The following is a 19,868-nucleotide window of genomic DNA, read 5'->3' on the forward strand; positions in this document are numbered from 1 at the left end:
ACATTACCTGTGAACTAAGTAGTATGAACAATGTCCTTCTGATGAAGAAACAGGTTCAGAGAGGTTAAGTGACGTGCTGAGTCACACAGCTGGTAACAGCTGGAGCAGGGATTAGAATTCTCCTTCGTCTCATCTTAGGCCATTTCTCTCCATGACTCCACCTTGGCCCTTTGTAAGTCTAGCCTGTGGAAACAAGCCCGCTCCAGAAAGGTCCACTGGACTCTGAAGAGCATGTGCTGTTTGTTTCTTACCGGGTATTCTGTTAGGGTCCCTGGCACGAGCATCTGACAAGTCGTGTAAACTCTTACGGCTGTGAGCCCTGACGTCAGGGCCAGCTCCTCCTCTGTTAGTGTTTCCTAATTGGTATTATCTCAGCAGTTGCTTTAGAAATTGACTTTGATGACAAAAATTTAATTACATAATGAATTACTCTCTGAGGAGCAGGCCATTGTGTCATAGCTCATCCAAGGGTGGGGCAGGGAGCTGGCTGAAGGGGAGTGTTTGAGATGGGTTGATGTGCGTCCCCCCATAGTGTGCCTCTGCATTTTTCCATGGTGACTACAGGATGGATTTGGTGACTTGAATGGCCCACGGGGATAACACATGAGTGTATGGGCCACAGCAAAACATCTGCACCATTTTGCTCCTATAGTACGAGGGAAAGCTGAGTATACAAACCTTGTTTTGAAACTTGTTTTCAAAATAAAGGTTTCATAACAACCACATTGCAGAAAAAATTGCTGTTGGGAATAGCTTCCTGGAAAGCAGAGGCTCCAAGAGAGTTGGGATTTAACAGGCCAGACCACATCACAGACAGGCTTACCTAACTGAAGCTTAGCACTGCTCTTTGCATGCACACATACACAGACACAGACACTAACACACACAGACACACACACACACACACACACACACACACACACACACACACGCCTGTTTCAGGCTGCAGGCTTTGTTGTTAGCTTCTGATGCTGTGCCCAGAACACCAAGCCTTTGTTTCACGGCCTGGGGCAACACAGGGGAGTTCCTGGCCTAAACAGAGTAGCTAAAGGGAGCTTCTTCTGCATTGGTTGCATAAAGCTGAACTGTGTGTCCCTGTTCTCTGGCCATGTGATTGGACCAGGGATTGAGGTTTAGCCAAAGGCAGTCTCTAACAGGCTAGCAGGTGGCCTGTGGGAAGGTCTACTGCAGGATGCTGGTCAATAGAGACTCAGGGTTTGGTATTGTGGCTAGTGTGGCCAATCAGAACCTTTCCTTTCTGTGCTAGGGAGGAGGGATAGAAGCCAGCAGGCAGACGGAAAGAAGGTGGGAGTCAAGAGATTCCTAGAAGCCCTGGGACAGCAGGATAGCAGAGACTATTGAAAGGACAGTTGGTGACCACAGGAAGAGAGAGAAGAGTGGGTCATGAGAATGTCAGAACCCTGGACCACAGCAGCCTCCTGAATGTAATTCCTATTCCTCATGGCTGAGCACCTAGGTCTCCATATAGCCTTATAATGAACATACATCCCTGGAAGTCCTTTGAGCCCATTTAGCTTCTGCTCCCTAATGGAACCTGGCCAAACAAGGGCTCACCCATGTTCTTGCCTGTGGAGATAGTTCTGTTGGGCACCACAGATGAGCAAAAAGAGAAGATCCAGCACAGGGCAATTGCCACTTTGGGCATGGTCTCCATCCCACCCTTCTTTGGGCTTTTGGGTAGGGGGTGTCTGCTTGACCCTCTGCTTCCTGGTCAGAAGGAAGTGGGTAGGGGATGCTGTGCTGAGGATGGGGACCCTTAGTAACCCCAGGAGACCTAGTTTCTAGACCAGAAGAGTTTCCCATAGAGGTGGAAGGATACGGTTCTGCTTTGGATTTGGAAAGGGTCTTGCTGTATTTTTCCAATGTTGGTTCAATGAAACTCAAAACTGTTTTTCCTAACACTTTCCTCCCTTCATTTTTAAGTCACTCTGTATGCACAGAGAAAGGCAGACATGTGCTTTTGATTGCTTTACCCTGAAACCATCACCCTTTCTCCCTTGAGGAATCCCATGTCTTAGAAACCTTTGGAGACATGTAAGCCCTCTCACCCCCTCATAAAACTAGGATCCTGCATGCTGCTAAAAGCAAATGGATGTGGAGGGTTTCAATCAAGAAAAAGGCATTCCTCCCTGCTGATCTCAGTGCTGTCAAGGCCAATCTAAGCAGCAGCCACATTCCCAGGAAGCAAGGCCTTGGAAAAATCAGCACCTTGTGTGAAGACACTGAGGCTGAAAAGAAGAGCAATGGGGTGTCAAGCTATAAATGATTGTCAAGGATTGACTTGTGTATTTCATCCTTCAGCTGCAAAGAACCATCTTCTCTCTCCTCAGCCCTGAGGACTGGAGGCTCATGTCCTGCATGCTGGCCCTACATTCTGCCCTTAGCAGAGGCTCCAGTGGGCCTCAAGGTGTCCCCTTCTTGCTTTGTGTGTGGAGGATAGCAGCTCCCCTTAGATAACTTTATGGCATTGGTGACATGGCAGGGTGATGAGAACAGACAGCAGAGATGCCAGGCTTGCACACGAACTGCAGGAAACTCATTCTGGGCCAGTTCTGTGGGGAATAGGAGAAGAGCATGTTGCATTCACAAAGGCCAAGAAATGGCTGTGCTCCTGAAAGGTGGGGCAGTGCAGGGGTTATGTATGGACTGCTTGAGTTCAAGTCCCAGCTCTGCCACTCACCACCTGTGGGGCAAGTTGCTTTTGTTTCTGTGCCTCAACTCCACCATCTTTAAGATGGGTATGACAATGAGCCTCCTGAGATCGTGGTGACTGAAGATATATGAGTGTGTGTTTGTCATGCTATACCTGCCTGGTATCTAGCCAATGCTCTTTAAATGTTTGCTCTTATCAAGAATGTCATGTATGTGAATGAAATGATATGAGGTCTTGAATTTGCTCTAAAATGATAGGGTTGTTGGGAAGAAGGTTGGAGTACAGATGAAACAGGACAAGCCTTTTTTTAAAATTGAAGTATCATCGATGTACAATTTTATATTGGTTTCAAAATACAACATGGTGGTTCAACAGTTACCCATATTATTAAATCCTCACCCCCACTAGTGCCGTTATTACCTGTTAACACAGGAAGATGTTACAGAATCATTGAGTTGCCATTTGTTTTTTGCCCAGTGTCACACAGCCCCTATGTGGCGGAGTCAGGAATTAAAACAAGGTCTGTGTTGTTGAGGCTGGGTGATAGGTACTCAGAACTTCATTTCTACTTTTGTTTTTGAAATTTGCCATAAAAAAAGTAAGAAAGAATTTTCATAATAAAAAGTTATATGCATGTGTGTAGTGTATATTTTTATATCAGAGAATGGTGTTGATAGCAGAGCTTCACTAGATATGGTGTGTAGCATGCAGTGTGCAAGCTGATCTTAAGTGAGATGCCAATGAATTTTTCCATTTTAATAATTATGTACTTAAAATTTAATTAACTGTAACAAGTAATATGGGCTATGATAGTACAAAATGTTTCCTTTTAAAATAAAGTTAGTAGAAAGATTGAGTTGATTTGATGAATGAAAAAGATACTGTGAGTGGAAGAGATATGTGGCTATGGCAAACACGATGGAGGTAGAAATTGAATTGCTGAAGTTTTGGAAACGTCATTAAAGTTCTGATGAGAAAGGGCTCAGGTTCATTACTCCAAGTGCACACTTCCCTGACCTTATGGGGACATTTATCTAGAAGGTTCAGTGTGGGGGTCAGAGCAGCAAGAGGCAGGAGTAAGACTTGGGCTTTGGAGATAGCACAGACCTTGTTTCAATTCCTGACTCTGCCACATAATCGCTGTGTGACACTGGGCAAATGACTTTCTGGCTCTGGGCCTTGTTTCTTCATCTGCAAAACTGGGATGTTACTATATATCTTAAGATTCTCCTTTTGAGAATTAAATGAGATGATGCCTGTGGTGCATTCAGCAAAGTGCCTGGCATGTGACAGGTGCTTAATAACTGGTGGTGCACTCGAGAAAGAAGTAGAAAAGTCAAGGTGGGCGTGTGCTCCAGCCCATGTCTGAGGTCTGGGCAGGGTCCTGACAGGTTCAGACCTTCATTCCAAACAGTTTTACTCATACTTGAGACACAATCTTAATGAGTATGCTTTTTGTTCATTCTGCTGTTTTGCTAGTCGGTGGCTCCTGAGAAGCAGACAGGAGACGGGTGTTGAGCAGACAGAAGGGGGACCTGTCGATTGACACCATCAACACGTCATTAGCCACAGGTCTTTCCTTGTGGCTCCTCCTCGGTTTGTTTCCATAACACTATTGGTAGCTTAGTAATTGGTGCTTGGTGCTTGGTGCTTGAAACAGCTGTCACTCCAGTCAAGCCCAAGTTTGTTGTCCATAATTCACTAATAACAGTTTTTATTGAGTGTTTACTGTGTGCCTGGGACCATGCTAAGCTCTCCACATTCATTTTCTGACTTAACTGCCCTCACAGCCCTCCAAGAGACATATCACTGTCCCCACATTACAGCTGGGGAAGCTGAGGATTAAATGATGCAGTGACTTCCCGAGGGCCCCACAGCAAGCCAGCAGCATGGCCAGGAGAGGACCAGGTGCAATTCCAGAGCCTGTGTGCTTGGCCACGTGGCTATCCAAGGGGTCCTGTATACTTCTGAAGAGCCCCTTAGCTCTTCTGGACCTGCACGTCCCTGCTCCCAGTGTATGGTTCCAGTCCTGGTGTGACAGGAGGTCCTCAGCCAGTCAGCTTGTGGACACAGCTGCCTGGTGGTGAGGGTGCCAGGCTGAGTGTGGCTGCAGCCTGGTGGAGATGCAGCTCTTCCCAGTCTGGAGATCTTTAAGACATTTGTATATAAAAGTGCAGGCTCTTCACATTCACAGAGGAGAATTAATGACAAGCAGGCTTTGAACATTTGCAAACTGTATTTTTGGGTCACAAGGACCTTGCCTTTTTTTGTGTGCTGGAGAGTAGGGAGGATACACATATGCCCTGGTTTCTGCCACTTGTGTCCAGAATCTCAAAGAGAATGGTTATTTGAACTTCATGATAGTCTGTCAACAGATTTTTCAAACAAGTTCCCACTCACCCAGCAGTTCTGTGTAGATATTCACAGGTGTGTAGCATTTCCAAGGAGAAAAACAGTAGCCCATGATGGAGAGGGGAAATGTCCATGAATCGAATTCACATGACTTTTAAATGTGTCCATCTCCTGTCAGAAAACAATATTGTTGCTTCTGGCAGTCACACTAGGAGTTACTCAGCAAATATGAGAAAGAACCACAGATAAAGGGGTAAATTTGTCAGCATTTATATGTCCAAATGTGTTTTGCCTTTTAAAAAGTTATTCCCCTGAGGACTCCACACTTATTCCAAAGGTGCTATCATGGCTCTGTGGTTTTGGATGGTTTCTCATAAGTGACCCCCTTTATGTGTTCATTTCAGTGTCTCTAAGGCAGTTCTTTGTTCTTAGGGGCAGATCTGGCCTTTAGAAAACTCCAAAGACAATCCAAGCTCAGATGAATGAAATGTGCTGTGGGTAATTATATCAGTTATCAATTGCTACAGTATTGCTCCCAAAGAAACAGCTACAAAAACCTCAGGGACCCACAGCAATGAATATTATTTAGGTCATGACCCTGCAAGGGTTCAGCTGATCTGGGCTGGGTTTGGCTGATCTTGGCAGGGCTTGCTCATGTGTCTGTGATCTTGGCTGAGCTTGCTCAGATGTGTAGGAGCAGCTGGATGAAGACTGGTTTAGAATAGCCTTATCTGGAATATCTGGGGTACTCAGCTCTCTTTGACTTGTCTTTCATTCTCCAGCAGGTGAGTTGGGGCATTTTCTTATGGTGATCACAGAGGCATAAAGAGAAAGAAACCTTAGTGTGCAAGCATTTCAAGCCTGTGCATCATTTCTGCCAATGTTCATTGGCCAAAGCAAATCATATGGCAAAAGATGTGGATACAAGGAGTGAAGAAATGTGATTTAAAAATTTTTGCCACCTAGCACAGTAATTAAGTTAAATCTGCCATGTATCTTGGTGGTTAAATTATAACATGTTTTTATTCCAAGGGAAGTTGTGGCCTCAAAATCCTGACAGTGATCTTGTGGGTTGTCACTGAACTACTCCAGACTAGCATTCCAGACAGTTGTCTGAAGGGACAAGTCCAAATAATCTGTGACACCAGTGGCATCTTTAGAAAGAAAGGTATGCCCTTTCGGATGAAGGGCTGAGAATTTCACCTTGGGCTTGTTGGGTTGAATTGAATTTGCATTGAAAAATCTTACCTTGCAGTCTCTAAATGATAAACTGCTTTTGATCTCTCTCTGCAATAGCCAGATCCTCAACAGTGAAGACTTAATCTTTCAAGAACTCTCATTTCCTTGGCGATTTGAGGTTTCTAGACTGCCGCAGCCACACCGTCTCCTTTTCCACTTTGACTGGCCAATGGAGCCTGCAAGGAGGGGAGTTAAATAGAATGCATGATGCATTTGTCACCCAGCTACATTTGCTGAGCATCCTTTGCGCTCTGTGCATACAAAGGCTCTGGGCATACAAAGACACACAGGATGGGGAGGGGAGGTGGAGTGGAAATGGAGATAAAAGGCAGAGAGGCCCTCATGGGCCAGTGATGAGGAAGTTCCATGAGAAGCACATTTAATGCAGCCCTCTGCCCCTGAGGTTAAACACACATACCTACGTATGCACACATACAGAACAAAATGCTGAGGACAGAGAAGAGATAGTCTTTGCTTCCAAGGGGCTCAGAGAGTAGTTGGGCAAGGGTCGCACAGGCAGACATACTAAACTATTACACTAGTGAGTGACAAAGGCCATGAGAGAGGGTGAAGTAAAATGTACTTTAAGGGGTCAAAGGAGGGCACCTGTCCCTGCCTGACAGGACCTGGGAAGGCTTCTCAGCAGAGGTGACATTTGAGCTGGGTATCGAAGGCTGAGAAATTAATAGGCAGAGTGGAGGCAGCACTGCTAGTGTATGCAGAACTGTGAGAAAGCAAGGCTCACTCAGGAAGGGGCAGGACTGTGACAGAGAAGCAGAAGGTTTGGGATTTTCTGGGGAGGTGAAAGAGAGGTGACAAGGAAGAGGGCCAGTTGGGATGGGAATCCAGGGAGAGATGGTAGGACTATCTCAGGCAGAAGTCTTGGGAATGGAGAGAAGGGGACTGATGGGAGATGAACTGGAGAAGTGGTGGGAAAGGACTTGGGTTGACAGAAGTGAAGAAGAGGTTGTTACCTGGCTTTGGACAACTGAGGGCAAGTAAATAGGAACGTATGGAGGAGGGCTCATGCACAAGAAGGTGGCAGTTGTCGGTTATGTGTGACATCTAATGTGATTAAGGCAGTGTACCAGAAAGAGTTGGGGTTGGAGTCAGGGGGACCTGGGTTTGAATCCTAGTTTCACCACTGAGTGCCTTTGAGCAAGTCACTTAACCTCTGTGAGGCTCAATTTCCTTACTGTAAAATGGAGTTAAAATACAGAGAACTCTTTTGGGTGGCAAATTATGTGGTGGGTTTAAAGCACCTGGTATAGTGTCTGGCCTATTTCAGGGGCTTGAGTCAACTGAGGCAGGCAGTCAGGGGAGGAGCAATTTGGGGAGATAGGGCTTACTATTGGGAATGATGGTCATAGCCATGCGGTCACCTGTGAACACCCTGCGCAGCACCTCAGCTGGGGCTGAGCAGGCGGGTACATGGGAGGTGTGCCAAAGGCTGATTGGGTGAAGGTCAGGAGTTTGAGGGCAGGGGTTGTTGTGCATGTGTGGTCCCTGTGAAACAAACCATCCAGACAGGTAGAGTCAAGGGTTGCTGTAACTCTGGATGCTTCCCACAGTCCTCCTTGAACTAGCCTGCCAACTCTCTCTTCAAATCCCAGCCTGAAACCAGGGAGATGCCAGAGGGTGGAGTGTTGTCCTGTGGATACTCACTGAGGTTAGTGAAAACTGCAAGGATCAGTAAGTCTGCCAGGCTGTGAGTAGCTCTCAGCTCAGTTAAACATAGACATGAATGGTCACTGTCTCCCTTCAGAACCACAGGCTCTGGGGACAGAGCTCAACAGATGCTGTCATTGCAAATATGGATGAGACCTAGTGCCTATAGGGCAAGCAGAGTGGGTGAGGAGGAGAATGGGTGCCAAGACACAGACAGACAGGCAAACAGATATGTCAGGTTCAGAATCCAAGACCTCAGGGTCATTTAAAGAGGAGCAGTGCAAATGGCAGGAGCTGGCATCTCCAGATGGAAGTGCCACTCCTAGTCAGAGCAAACGTCACATGAATTTCTCCAGGTCTGGACACTGCACTTACCCTACCACCTCTTCCATCAGGTATGGCCTTGATCTGCAGAGAGGCAGCCAAGCTGGGTACCTGTGCTAAAAGGCAGCTGTTGATGAAAAGATCAAATTTGAGGCATTTCACTAAGCAGCAGCCATCTCTGCTCTGCCCTGGATGCCTGAGCAAGTCTACTGAGGGCAGGAGGTGTCCCTGAGTATTTATTCAAAGGCTGTCCTGAGCACTTACTCTGTGTGCTACTATGGATGTGTGTCCAGTGCTCTGGGGAAGACCTGAAGAGGGGCTCAGCCTCAGTTTTCCATGAGCTGGTGGTCTGGCTGGGCATTAGCAAGGAGGCATGAGTCACTAGATAGGGAACAGAGAAGGGAGTACATACCATTTGCTTATTCATCGATTCATTCATGGAGCTCATGTCGTGGAGCCTCTCCCTCAGGCCCATGCTGGCGTGGCTCTGCCTTCTTGGAGCTCAGTCTGGTTTGGGGGCCGGGGGTCTTATCTGTGCTGGAGGAAACAGAAGCACAGATGCTTTGCAGGCACAGGTGATACGGCCTCTGGGGGTGGTGACACTTGAGTCGAACCTTAAAGGCAGAGCAGGACTGGAGGCAGGCTGCAGAGAGGGAAGGTGCTGGAGGGGGAGCAGTAGTGGGGGCAGGGAACAGTGGTCTCCCTCGCTGAGCCCACCACATCCATGGTCACTGACCTACCACCCTCTCTCTCTCTTGAGAACAGGGACAAGAGTAGGGTGAAAGCCCAGAGTCCTGGAAAGAGGTCGCTCTTGGGCAGACTGACAGTTGTCACCATGGCCAGGACCCTTGGGCTGCTCCTAAGCCAGCTTTAGAGCATTAGTGAGCACTGCCCGTACTGTGTAGGCAGCCAGGCAAGACCCAGCAGAGATGGGAGGGACAGGGCCTCGGCCCCTGGGAGCGCGCCCTCCGACCCAGTGGGTTCCGGAGTAGGGAGGTGGGGAGAAAAGAGCAGGGTTACATGCTGACTCTGCTGCTTGCGACCTTGGGAGCAGTAGGCGAGCTGCCTTCCTTCTCTGATCTCAGTTTTCTCTATCTCTAAAATGGAAACAGAAAAAACTGTTTTCAGGGTTCTCTGCAAAGGTTGTTATAAGAGTTGAAGGAGGTTGTTTGTGTAGCACGCTTAGTCCAGGGGGTGTGCCTGGTGAATAGCAGAATCTGTGCGCTGCATGAACGACAGGGGCTGTGGGCCGAGGGAGGGGAAGGAGCCCCTGTGGTGTTGGGATAGGCAGCTGGTGGCTGCTCTTCTCCTGCATCTCCTCGCCACAGCCGCAGCTTCTGCCTGGCGGCATTCGGTGTGGGGCATCAGGGAGCCAGACTCGCAGTCCTGGCCCTCATTCCTGCTCTACCCCTGGCTTGTGATCTCACCCAGAGCAGTGGGCGCCCATGTCCCACCTGTCCCCAGAGCCAAGCCTGCAGTTACCCTGGGGTAGGTGGGCTAAGGCCTCTGGTGCCAGGAGTGCATGGACTGGGCCAGAGTGGGCTTTTAGGGAATGGGGTGAGGGAAGCTCAGCTGGATGAGCCCTGGAGCCTTGATAACAGCCCCTGGCACAGCCAGTGCCCAGCGGCGTCAGTGCGGGTACCATGTGCTCCGCTCAGATCTCTTCAGGGGCAGACACTCTCTTCCCCAGCTGCTGGGAATATCGCTGCCTGTGACTCACACTGGCGTTCCTCTCTGGGCCCTGCCCTCTACAGCAGAAAACTGCCCTACCTAAGGTCATACTCCTCCACGGGACAGCCCGTGGGTCTGTGACTGGCTGGTATGGTGACACCAAGGCCCGGGCAGCAAGATGAGCTGAGGTCTCAGTTGTAAATTGTATTGCAGGCCAGCTTCTCCCTCTGCGTAGCCTGGCCTCCCTCACTTCCTGGAAGTCCTGTCTCTCTCAGGAGCACGCCCACCAGAACTTCTGTGCGCAGCTTGCTGTCTCAGCGTCTGTTTTTGGGGAGTCCAATCTATGACAGTTGGTACCTAGAATGGTCCTGGGAATCAGGCTCTAAATTATGATCCCATGCCAGCTGGCTGGCAATGATGCCGTTACTGGGGGGTGGTGGTGAGCAGAGGTCTCCTGGTGTGCTGCAGTGGTGCACTGCCTAAAACGCTGGCCTCGGGGAGCTGGGCTGGGATGCTGACGTGAGGCAACGTGGGCTGATGTATTATCTCTAGCACTTAAGGGAAATAAGGGAATGGTAACTCTGAGGGTTATAGAATTAGGTGGCTGTTGCTGAGTGTCATTGATTTGTTGAAGAGATAATGGCAAACTCTTGGTAATTAATAACCACTTTAAGGAAAACTGGGAAGACAAGAGAAGCTTGTTGGTATTATTTAAAGAAAAAGTAATCTTATGCAGTCAGAGGGCAGACAGTGCAAAAACTAGACTTGATTTTCAGAGTAGTAGACGTGAATTCTCAGCTCCAGCAGACCTTGCACAGCAGTCTATGGCACTTGGCATGCGGATATCTGGGTAGATAAAATTGAGATCCTTGAACTCTCAGATTCCCTTGAACCTGCTGGGCAGAAGTGGCCTGCTGCCCATTGTTAGCAGGGAGTTTGTCTTCTCCCCACAATCTCTACCACCTGTTTGGAGATCATGTGAAGGCCTCAGATAAAATAAGGCAGGTGCTTTATAAAATAATGCTTAACTCTCTCGGGATATATCCCCATTTCTTTTCCTGGCAACCAGACCAGTGGCAAGGATTGAATCCCAGAGATCTGACCGGGGAGGTGCTGGGCCTGCTGAGGGCAGCAAGATCTGGCTAATTTGTTATATGAGTGAAAGGATTTGAAAGGGTTTGGGATTGGATCAAGGTGCTATATCAGGGAGGCAGAATACAAAGCTCAATAGACCAGCATTTATTGCTCTAGTAGAGCATATGGGATTGAACATCCTGGCAAGAACCCTAGGAGGCTGTGCTAGTATGCTGCTGGGATGGTGTCTTGCCAATGGATTTCAGTCCCTGACAAGTTCACTATGGATTCAATGAGACCAAAGAAATGACAGTGGAATGTTCATGGGGTGAAAGGGTTTATACCCAATTTTATTTCCATTTCAGTCACCAACAGATTTCCACAGATCACTAGAATCCTGCCCACTCAGAGTGAGTTTGCATGCAGCAATCTGGTCTCTGCCTCTGGGCCTCTTTGTCCTTGGCACTGCCACCACTCCAGTCTCTGTTCTCCTGCAGCCTTGCAGCCCTTCAGCTGTGTCGCGGTGTCACCCAGAGCACTGGGCAGAGCTCTTTATATAGAACCAATAACAATGTGTTGCCCACACGTGTGTAATGAGCTAGCTGACCAGGTCCAGGTGAGAATCCTGGCCATAGGAATCTTTACTCTATCCACGCTCTACCCCTCCAGGATTCTTGCCTCTCAATCTATGTGCCCTCAATCCTCTGCAATGGTCCCTGTGAGAGGCAGCTGGAACATTGTAACCAAAGTCCATACAAATAACAAATTATGACAAATTATAACCCTCAAACCTGAGGATATCCATTGCCACCAAACCAAGTGGTCACCCCAGCTGTATTCAAACCAGTTCTACTCACATGAGTTAACCAAAGGACCATGGGTGGGCCTTACAATATCCCCCTTCTCCATCCTCTCCAGCAGAAAGTCTTGCAGACACACAGGCCGATCTTGTTGCTTTGTCTCTGACTTCTGCTTTGTCCTCAGCGGCTGGAACCACTGCGCCGGTCTCAGTTGTTGCCACAGCTCCAGTAAGATTCTACTTGACTTTCCATCCAATAGCTGTCTGTCTGCTCCTGCCTTTATCACATCAACCCACACCTGGGTCCTGGTGACCTTCATAGGGCCCTTTAAATTCTTCCTTCAAGAAACAGACCATATTTCCTTTTGTGCTTTCATTGCTTGAGCCTGAGGATAGGAGCAGAGCATAGAGTGCTCCAGAACCTGGGGAAGGGGCTCCACCTCTTCTGGAGGAACCCATGGCTGCTGAGTCTTTATTTATAGAGACCTGGGCTTTCCACCAGCTTTCAACCAGGTGGGGTTTTAACCAAGGAGGGGCTGATGCCTCTACCACTGGGAGGGCCTCCACCCCCACCTGTTTGTCAAACCTCTGCTCCACCATTTCTGGGGCTGATGGCTCCACTGCACCCTTCACCTGCCCCAGGGCACCTGGCAGCCTGCACTCTCGTGTCGCTTCTTCTAGGGCTACCATGACATCCTTTACCATTTCTACAGCACCTTGTAGTGATACCATTTTAGTCACCAATAAATTTTTTACCTCCTCAGTGGCGCCTCACAGCTCACGTTCTCATGCTGCCTCTTCTCGTGCTTCCTGCAGAAGGGCGTATTTCTCCCTTACGGCCTTTCTCAGTATTGTGAGAAGAAAACTCCCCACCATTTCCATGGCCTCACAGACACTCTGTTTCTCTAAGGAATTCCCTATTTTGCTGAGGGCCAACTTTACTGCCTCAGGTGTTGCCTCTACCCGTTCCCAGCCTTGGGGTGGGGCCCAGTCCTCTAGGAGGCAAGCCGTGGTAGATCACACATCCACTGTATCATTGATATACAACCTTATGAAGGTTTCACAAGAAAAACAATGTAGTTACTACAGTCACCCATATTATCAAGTCTCCACCCATACCCCATTGCAGTCACTGTCCATCAGTGTAGTAAGATACCACAGAGTCCCTATTTGTCTTCTCTGTGCTACACTGTCTTCCCTGTGACCACCCCCACACTGTGTATTAGCACCATTTTTCCAACAGCATTTGCTCACTTCATGTCTCTGTATCACATTTTTGTATTTCTCAAAATATTTCAAATCTTTTTTTCTTTTTAATTGTATTTTTTAATTGGAACATAGCATAGTATATTGGTTTTAGATGTACAACATAGTGACTTGATAATTATATACATTATTAAGTGTTTGCCACGGTAATGTAGTTACCCCTGTACCATACCAAGATTTATAATAATATTGGTTATATTCTCTGTGTTGTACTTCCATTCCTATGACTAATTTATTTTGTAATCTGAAGTTTGTACCTCTTTATCTGTTCACCTATTTCACCTGTGCCCCCTTCCCTCTCCCCTTCCCTTGGTAAACAAAGATTTGTTGTCAGTTTTTATGGGTATATTTCTTTTTTGTTTGTTTGTTTCTGTTTTTTTAGATTCCACACATAGGTGACATCATGTGGTATTTTTCTTCTCTATCTGATTTATTTTGCTTAGCATGATTCTGTCTAGGTCCATCCACTTGTTGCAAATGGCAGGCTTTCCTTCTTTCTTATGGCTGAATAATATTCCAATGTGTATATGTACTACATCTTTATCCATTCATCTGTTGATAAACACTTGGGTTGATTCCATATGTTGGCTTTTGTAAATAATGTGGCAATGAACATAGTTGTGCATGTATCTTTTGTATTAGTAATTTTGTTTTCTTTGGGTAAATCCCCAGAGGTGGAATTGCTTGGTGGTATGGCATTTCTATTTTAGTTCTTTTGAGGAACCTCCATATTATTTTCCACAATGGCTAGATTGATTTACATTCCCACCAACAGTGTAGGAGGCTTTCCTTTTCTTCACATTCTTGCCAACACTTGTTATTTCTTGTCTTTTAGACAGTGGCCATTCTGACTGGTGTGAGGTGATATCTCATTGTGGTTTTAATTTGCATTTCCTTGATGATTATTGATGTGGAGGAGCATCTTTTCATGTGTCGGTTGGCCATCTGTATGTCTTTGGAAAAATGTCTATTTTTCCAAAAAAAGGTTCTCTCCTCATTTTTAAATTGTTTTTCTTGGTAATGAGTTGTATGAATCTTTATATATTTTGGATATTAACCACTTATTGGATATATCATTTGCAAATATACTCTCCCATACAGTAGAGAGGGTTTTGTTTATTGAGGGTTTTTTGTTTTGTTGAGGGTTTTCTTTGCTATGAAGAAGCTTTTAAGTTTGATGTAAGTTGTTTATCTTTGCTTTTGTTTCCCTTGTCTGGGGAGACGTATCTAGAAAAATATTCCTAACACTGGTGTTTAAGAGTTTACTGCCATGTTTTCCTCTAAGAGTTTTATGGTCTCATGTCTTACATTTAGGTCATTAATCCATTTAGAGTTTACTTTTGTGTGTGGTGTACAACAGTGAGTGATCTGTTTTCATTCTCTTACATGTAGCTAGCTGTCCAGTTTTCCCATTACCAGTTATTGAAAAGACCGTGTTTTCTCCATTGTATAGTCTTGCTTCCTTTGTCATATATTAATTGACCATATATGCATGGGTTTATTTCTGGGCTCACTATTCTGTTCCACTGATCTATGTGCCAATACCATACAGTTTTACTCACTGTAGCTTTGTAATATAGCTTGACACCAGGCAGAGTGATAGCTACAGTGTTGTTCGTCTTAAGATTGCTTTGGCTGTTTGGAGTCTTTTGTATTTCCTTATAGATTTTAGGATTATTTGCTCTAGTTCACTGAAAAATGTCATTGGCATTTTGATAAGGTCTGCATTGAATCTGTAAATTGCTTTGGGCAGGATGAGTGTTTTGACAATATTAATTCTTCCTATCCATGAGCATGGGGTAGATTTCCATTTATTTGTGTCTTTATTGATTTCTTTCATCACTATCTTACAGTTTTCAGAGTACAGGTTTCTCACTTCTTTGGTTAGGTTTATTCCTAAGTATCTTTATTCTTTTTGATGCAATTGTAAATGGAATTATTTTCTTGATTTCTTTTTCTGCTAGTTCATTGTTAGTATATAGGAATGCAGCAGATTTCTGTGTATTGATTTTATATCCTGAAACTTTACTGAATTCATTTATTAGTTTGAATAGTTTTTTGGTGGTATTATGTTTTCTATACATGGTATCATGTCATCTTCAAATAGTGACAATTTTACCTCTTCCTTACCAATTTGGATGCCTTTTATTCCTTTTTTTTTGTTTGCCTGATTGCTGTGGCTAGGACTTTCAGTACTATGTTGGATAAAAGTGGTGAGAGTGGGCATCCTTGTCTTGTTTCTGATATTAGGGGAAAAGCTTTCAACTTTTTACCATTGAGTATGATTCAAGCCTTTTCATTATTATTATATTTCTTATGGCGATCTGTGACCAGTGATCTTCGATATTACTAATGTAATTGTTTTGGGGTGCCATGAATGTACCCATATTAAGGTGAACTTAATTGATAAATATGTGTGTTCTGATTGCTCCACCCACTGGCCAATCCCCCATCTCTCCCTTTCTCCTCAGGCATCACTATTCCCTGAGACACAATAATATTAAAATTAGGCCAATTAATAATCCTACAATGGTCTCTAAGTTTTCAAGTCAGAGGTTGCATGTCTCTCACATTTTTAATTGAAATGTAGTTGATATACAATATTAAATTGGTTTCAAGTATACTAACTACACAGTGATTTGACAGTTACCTACATTATTAAATGCTGACCCCAACCCAACTATTGTAGTTTCTATCTGTCAATATAGGGCGATTTACAGAATTACTGACTGTATTCTCCATGCTGTACTTTCATTCCTGTGACTAATTTATATAATGATTGAGATTTTGTGCCTCTCTATCCCCTTCACCTATTCATTCTATCCACCCTAACCCCTCCCTCCCCCATGGTAACCATCAGTTACTGCTCAGTGTCTGTGAGTCTGTTTCTGTTTTTGCACAACTCTCACTTTAAATCAAAACCTAGAAATGATTAAGCTTAGTGAGGAAGGCATGTCAAAAGCTGAGTTAGCCTGAAAGCAAGGCCTCTTGCACAATACAGTTAGCCAAGTTGTGTATGTAAAGGAAAAGTTCTTGAAAGAAATGAAAAGTGCTATTTTAGTGAACCCAAAAATGATAAGAAAGCAAGACAGCCTTATTGGTGATATGCAGAAAGTTTGAGTGGTCTGGATAGAATGTCAAACCAGCCATAACAGTCCTTTAAGCCAAAGCCTACTTCAGAGCAGGCCTAACTCTCTTCAATTCTATGAAGATGACAGAAGTGTGGAAGCTGCAGAGGAAAAGTTTGAAGGTAGCAGAGGTTGGTTCATGAGGTTTAAGGAAAGAAGCCATCTTCATAACATCTAAGTGCAATGTGAAGCAGCAAGTGCCGATAAAGAAGATACAAGTTATTCAGAAGATCTAGTTAAGATAATAAATGAAGGTGGCTGCACCAAACAACAGATTTTCATTGTAGATAAAACAGCCTTCTATTGGAAGAAGATGTCATCTAGGACTTCACAGCTAGAGAGGAGAAGTCAATGCCTGGCTTCAAAGCTTCAAAGGACAGGCTTGCTCTCTTGTTAGGGGCTAACACAGTGGTGCCTTGAAGTTGAAGCCGGGGCTCATTTATCACTCTGAGATTCCTAGGGCCATTAAGTACTATGTTAAATCAATTCTGTTTGTGCTTTATAAATGGAACAACAAAGCCAGGATGACAGCACATATGTCTATAACATGTTTTACTATTTTAAGCCCACTGTTGAGACTTACTGCTCACAAAAAAGATTTATTTAAAAATATTACTGCTCATTGATAATGCTTCTGGTCACCCAAGAGCTGGTCAACAAGATAAATGTTGTTTTCATGCCTGCTCACACAACATCCATTCTGCAACCTAAAGAAGTAATTTTGATGTTTATATTTTCTTATTTAACAAATACATTTTGTAATGTTATAACTGCCATAGGTAGTGATTCCCCAGGTGGAACTGGGCATAGTAAATTGAAAACCTTCTGGAAAGGATTCACCATTCTAGATGCCACTAGGAACATTTGTGATTCATGGAAGAGGTCAAAATCTCAATAGGAGTGTGGAAGAAGTTGATTCCATCCCACAAGGATGACTTTGAGGAGTTCAAGACTTCGGGGGAGGAAGTAACTGCAGATGTGGTAGAAATAGGAAGAGAACCAGAATGAGAAATGGAGCCTGAAGATGAGACTGAATTACTGCAAGTTCATAATAAAACATGAATGGGTGAGGAGTTGCTTCTGATGGATGAGCAAAGAAAGTGGTTTCTTGAGGTGGATTCTACTCCTTGTGAAGATGCTGTGAAATTGTTGAAATGACAACAAAGGACTTAAGAGTATTACATAAACTTAGTTGATAAAGAAGAGCAGGTTTTGAGAGGATTGATTCCCATTTTGAAAGAAATTCTACTGGAAGTATAATGGTATCAAACAGCATCCCATGCTGCAGAGAAATTCATGAAAGGAAGTCAGTTGATGGGGCTAACTGCATTGTCTTATTATACGAAATTGCCACGGCCACCCTAACCTTCAGCAACTACCACCCTGAGCTGTCAGCAGCCTTTAACACTGAGGAGAGACCCCTTACCAGTAAAAATTTATGACTTGCTGAAAGCTCAGATGATAATTAGCATTTTTTAAGCAATAAAGTCTTTTTAATTAAGGTATGTTCATTGGCTTTTTTAAAGACATAATGCTATTACATACTTAATAGACTACAGTATAATGCTCATATAACTTTTATATGCACTGGAAAAGAAAAATTCATTTAACTTGCTTTGTTGTAAGATATACTTTGTTGTGGTGGTCTGAAACTGAACCAGCAATATCTCCAGGGTATGTCTGTAGAGAGATGGTTAAGGGACCACTGTGTTCCTTAAAAACAGATGGGAAACCGATAAAGGGAGGCTGGGTCCCAGTGAGGAAGGATCCTGCAAGTTGGTAATAGACCTTTCCCAGTATTGCTTATGGTCATTTATTGAGGTAACTATGCACTGGAGAGAATACTCAGATTTTTCCAAAATCTGAAAAGAATTTTAGGCTTATTACAGAGTCTGAAGTCAGATTGATACCTAGAGACTCAAAGTGCCATCATGGTTCCCCTGGAACGGGGGCATGTGAGGTCCATGTAAAAAATGGGTCCTGGCCCAGATCTAGCTCACAGGGGGTCCACTGGACCAATAGATCCACCTGATGGTCATTTCCCAGGCCCCAAATGTACAGTTGGAATGGACTTGCCTAGTAGTTTGCAGAACCCTCATCTGTTACTTGACCTGAGGAATGAGAATGACTGCAGTGAGAAAAGCTAAGTGGAGAGTGCTGAAACTACCCTCCTCTCTGGCCAAGACAGTGCACGGAACCACAACACTTTATCCTTGGAGGGGCAGAAGTTCATGCTACCCTCAGAGACCTGAAGGATGTCACATCCCTATTTAACTTAGCAGCCTGGTACCTACAGCACCTTGTTGGATTCTGATGGACAATAGTGGACTACCCTCATACTTAATGAATAGTACCTTCTGACATGGCCAGTTAGCCTATCAACCTAGCCTGTTGATACTGGTCAGACATGACTGGGTGTCCTAACTCTGACTCAGGCACATCGCAATGCAGCTGGACACTGTAATACTGAGGCAGGGACTACAGATACTTGCAGAGGCAACTGGATGATATAATCCTGAACCATGCACTACATGTATACAGCAGAGCACGCCCAGTGCTTACACAACAGAATAAAACACGGGTATCTCCATTCAGTCAGCTTCACTCAGGCTTTCTTAACATGGGACAGAAACAATTCTGTGTTGTTTTCTTGGATAAACCATCCCTATTTCTCTTTCCTCTCACCATGATCCTAAGAGCTTACCTAGAATTTGTGCTGGATCAGGTTCCCTGTTTGGCAGTAAAACCTTTTCACTCAGCCATCAAATTTTGGTTTTGAATAGTCTTTTACACCAAGAATTAGCTCCATTGCAGCTGCCGAGCCAGATGAGCTCTATTTGTTGGAGATCAACACAGTCTCCATCCAGCTGGTGATTCATGAACACATCAATCTGGCAGTTGTGTTATTTTCCATGCCCATCATGAAGCAGGAGCAGAATCAGTTTGGATTCACATGGGACAGACAATTGTATGCATTTATACTCTTGCCCAGGATGATGTCATTTCTTTTACTTCATGTTAAAGTGTAGTGTAAATGGATCTGGACTTCCTGGACATTCTGAAGAATGTCACATTGATTCAGTAGATTGATGACAACATGTTAATTAAACTGGATGAGCAAGAAGTAGCATGTACATTGGAGGCATTGGTATGACATATATGCTCCATGTGGTTGAAGATAAAGCCTATGAAGACACAGGGACTTCTATATCTGTGAAGATTTTAGGGGTTCAATGGTAAGAGGCATGATGGAATATCCCTTGCAAAAGACAGTTATTGCATCCTACCCTATCCAGACAGTAAAACCTTTTCACTCAGCCATCAAATTTTGGTTTTGCAATTTGATTATCCAATCAGAGCATAGCAAATGCTACCCTATCCAGAAAAAGCAGCACAGTGCTCGGTAAGCTTCTGTGGGTTCTGGAGGTAACATGCACTACATTTGTGAATACTAGCCTGATACATTCATGGAGGCTAAGGAGAGTTGACAGCTTTTAGTGGGGCTCAGAGCATGGAAGAGCTTTGCAGCAGGTTCAGGCTGTGATAAACATAGTCTCCCAGTTGGAACATTTGACCTGGTAGATCTTCTGGATCTAGCAATTGGGCAGCCAATGACAGAACTCAGTTTGGAGCAGGTGTTGGAGAAAGGGAAAGTGGCCATCAACTGGTAATT

The 19,868-nt window shown here is 44.8% G+C and overlaps 1 long non-coding RNA gene across 1 annotated transcript in view; it reads left to right on the forward strand.

Moving 5' to 3' along the window:
* The window catches only part of LOC140848224 (uncharacterized), a 91,011-nt gene that overhangs the window by 68,825 nt on the left and 2,318 nt on the right, over positions 1–19,868 (forward strand). The window lies entirely within an intron of this gene.

Source organism: Manis javanica, chromosome 3, assembly GCF_040802235.1.
Source record: "Manis javanica isolate MJ-LG chromosome 3, MJ_LKY, whole genome shotgun sequence".
Taxonomy (NCBI): Eukaryota; Metazoa; Chordata; class Mammalia; order Pholidota; family Manidae; genus Manis; species Manis javanica.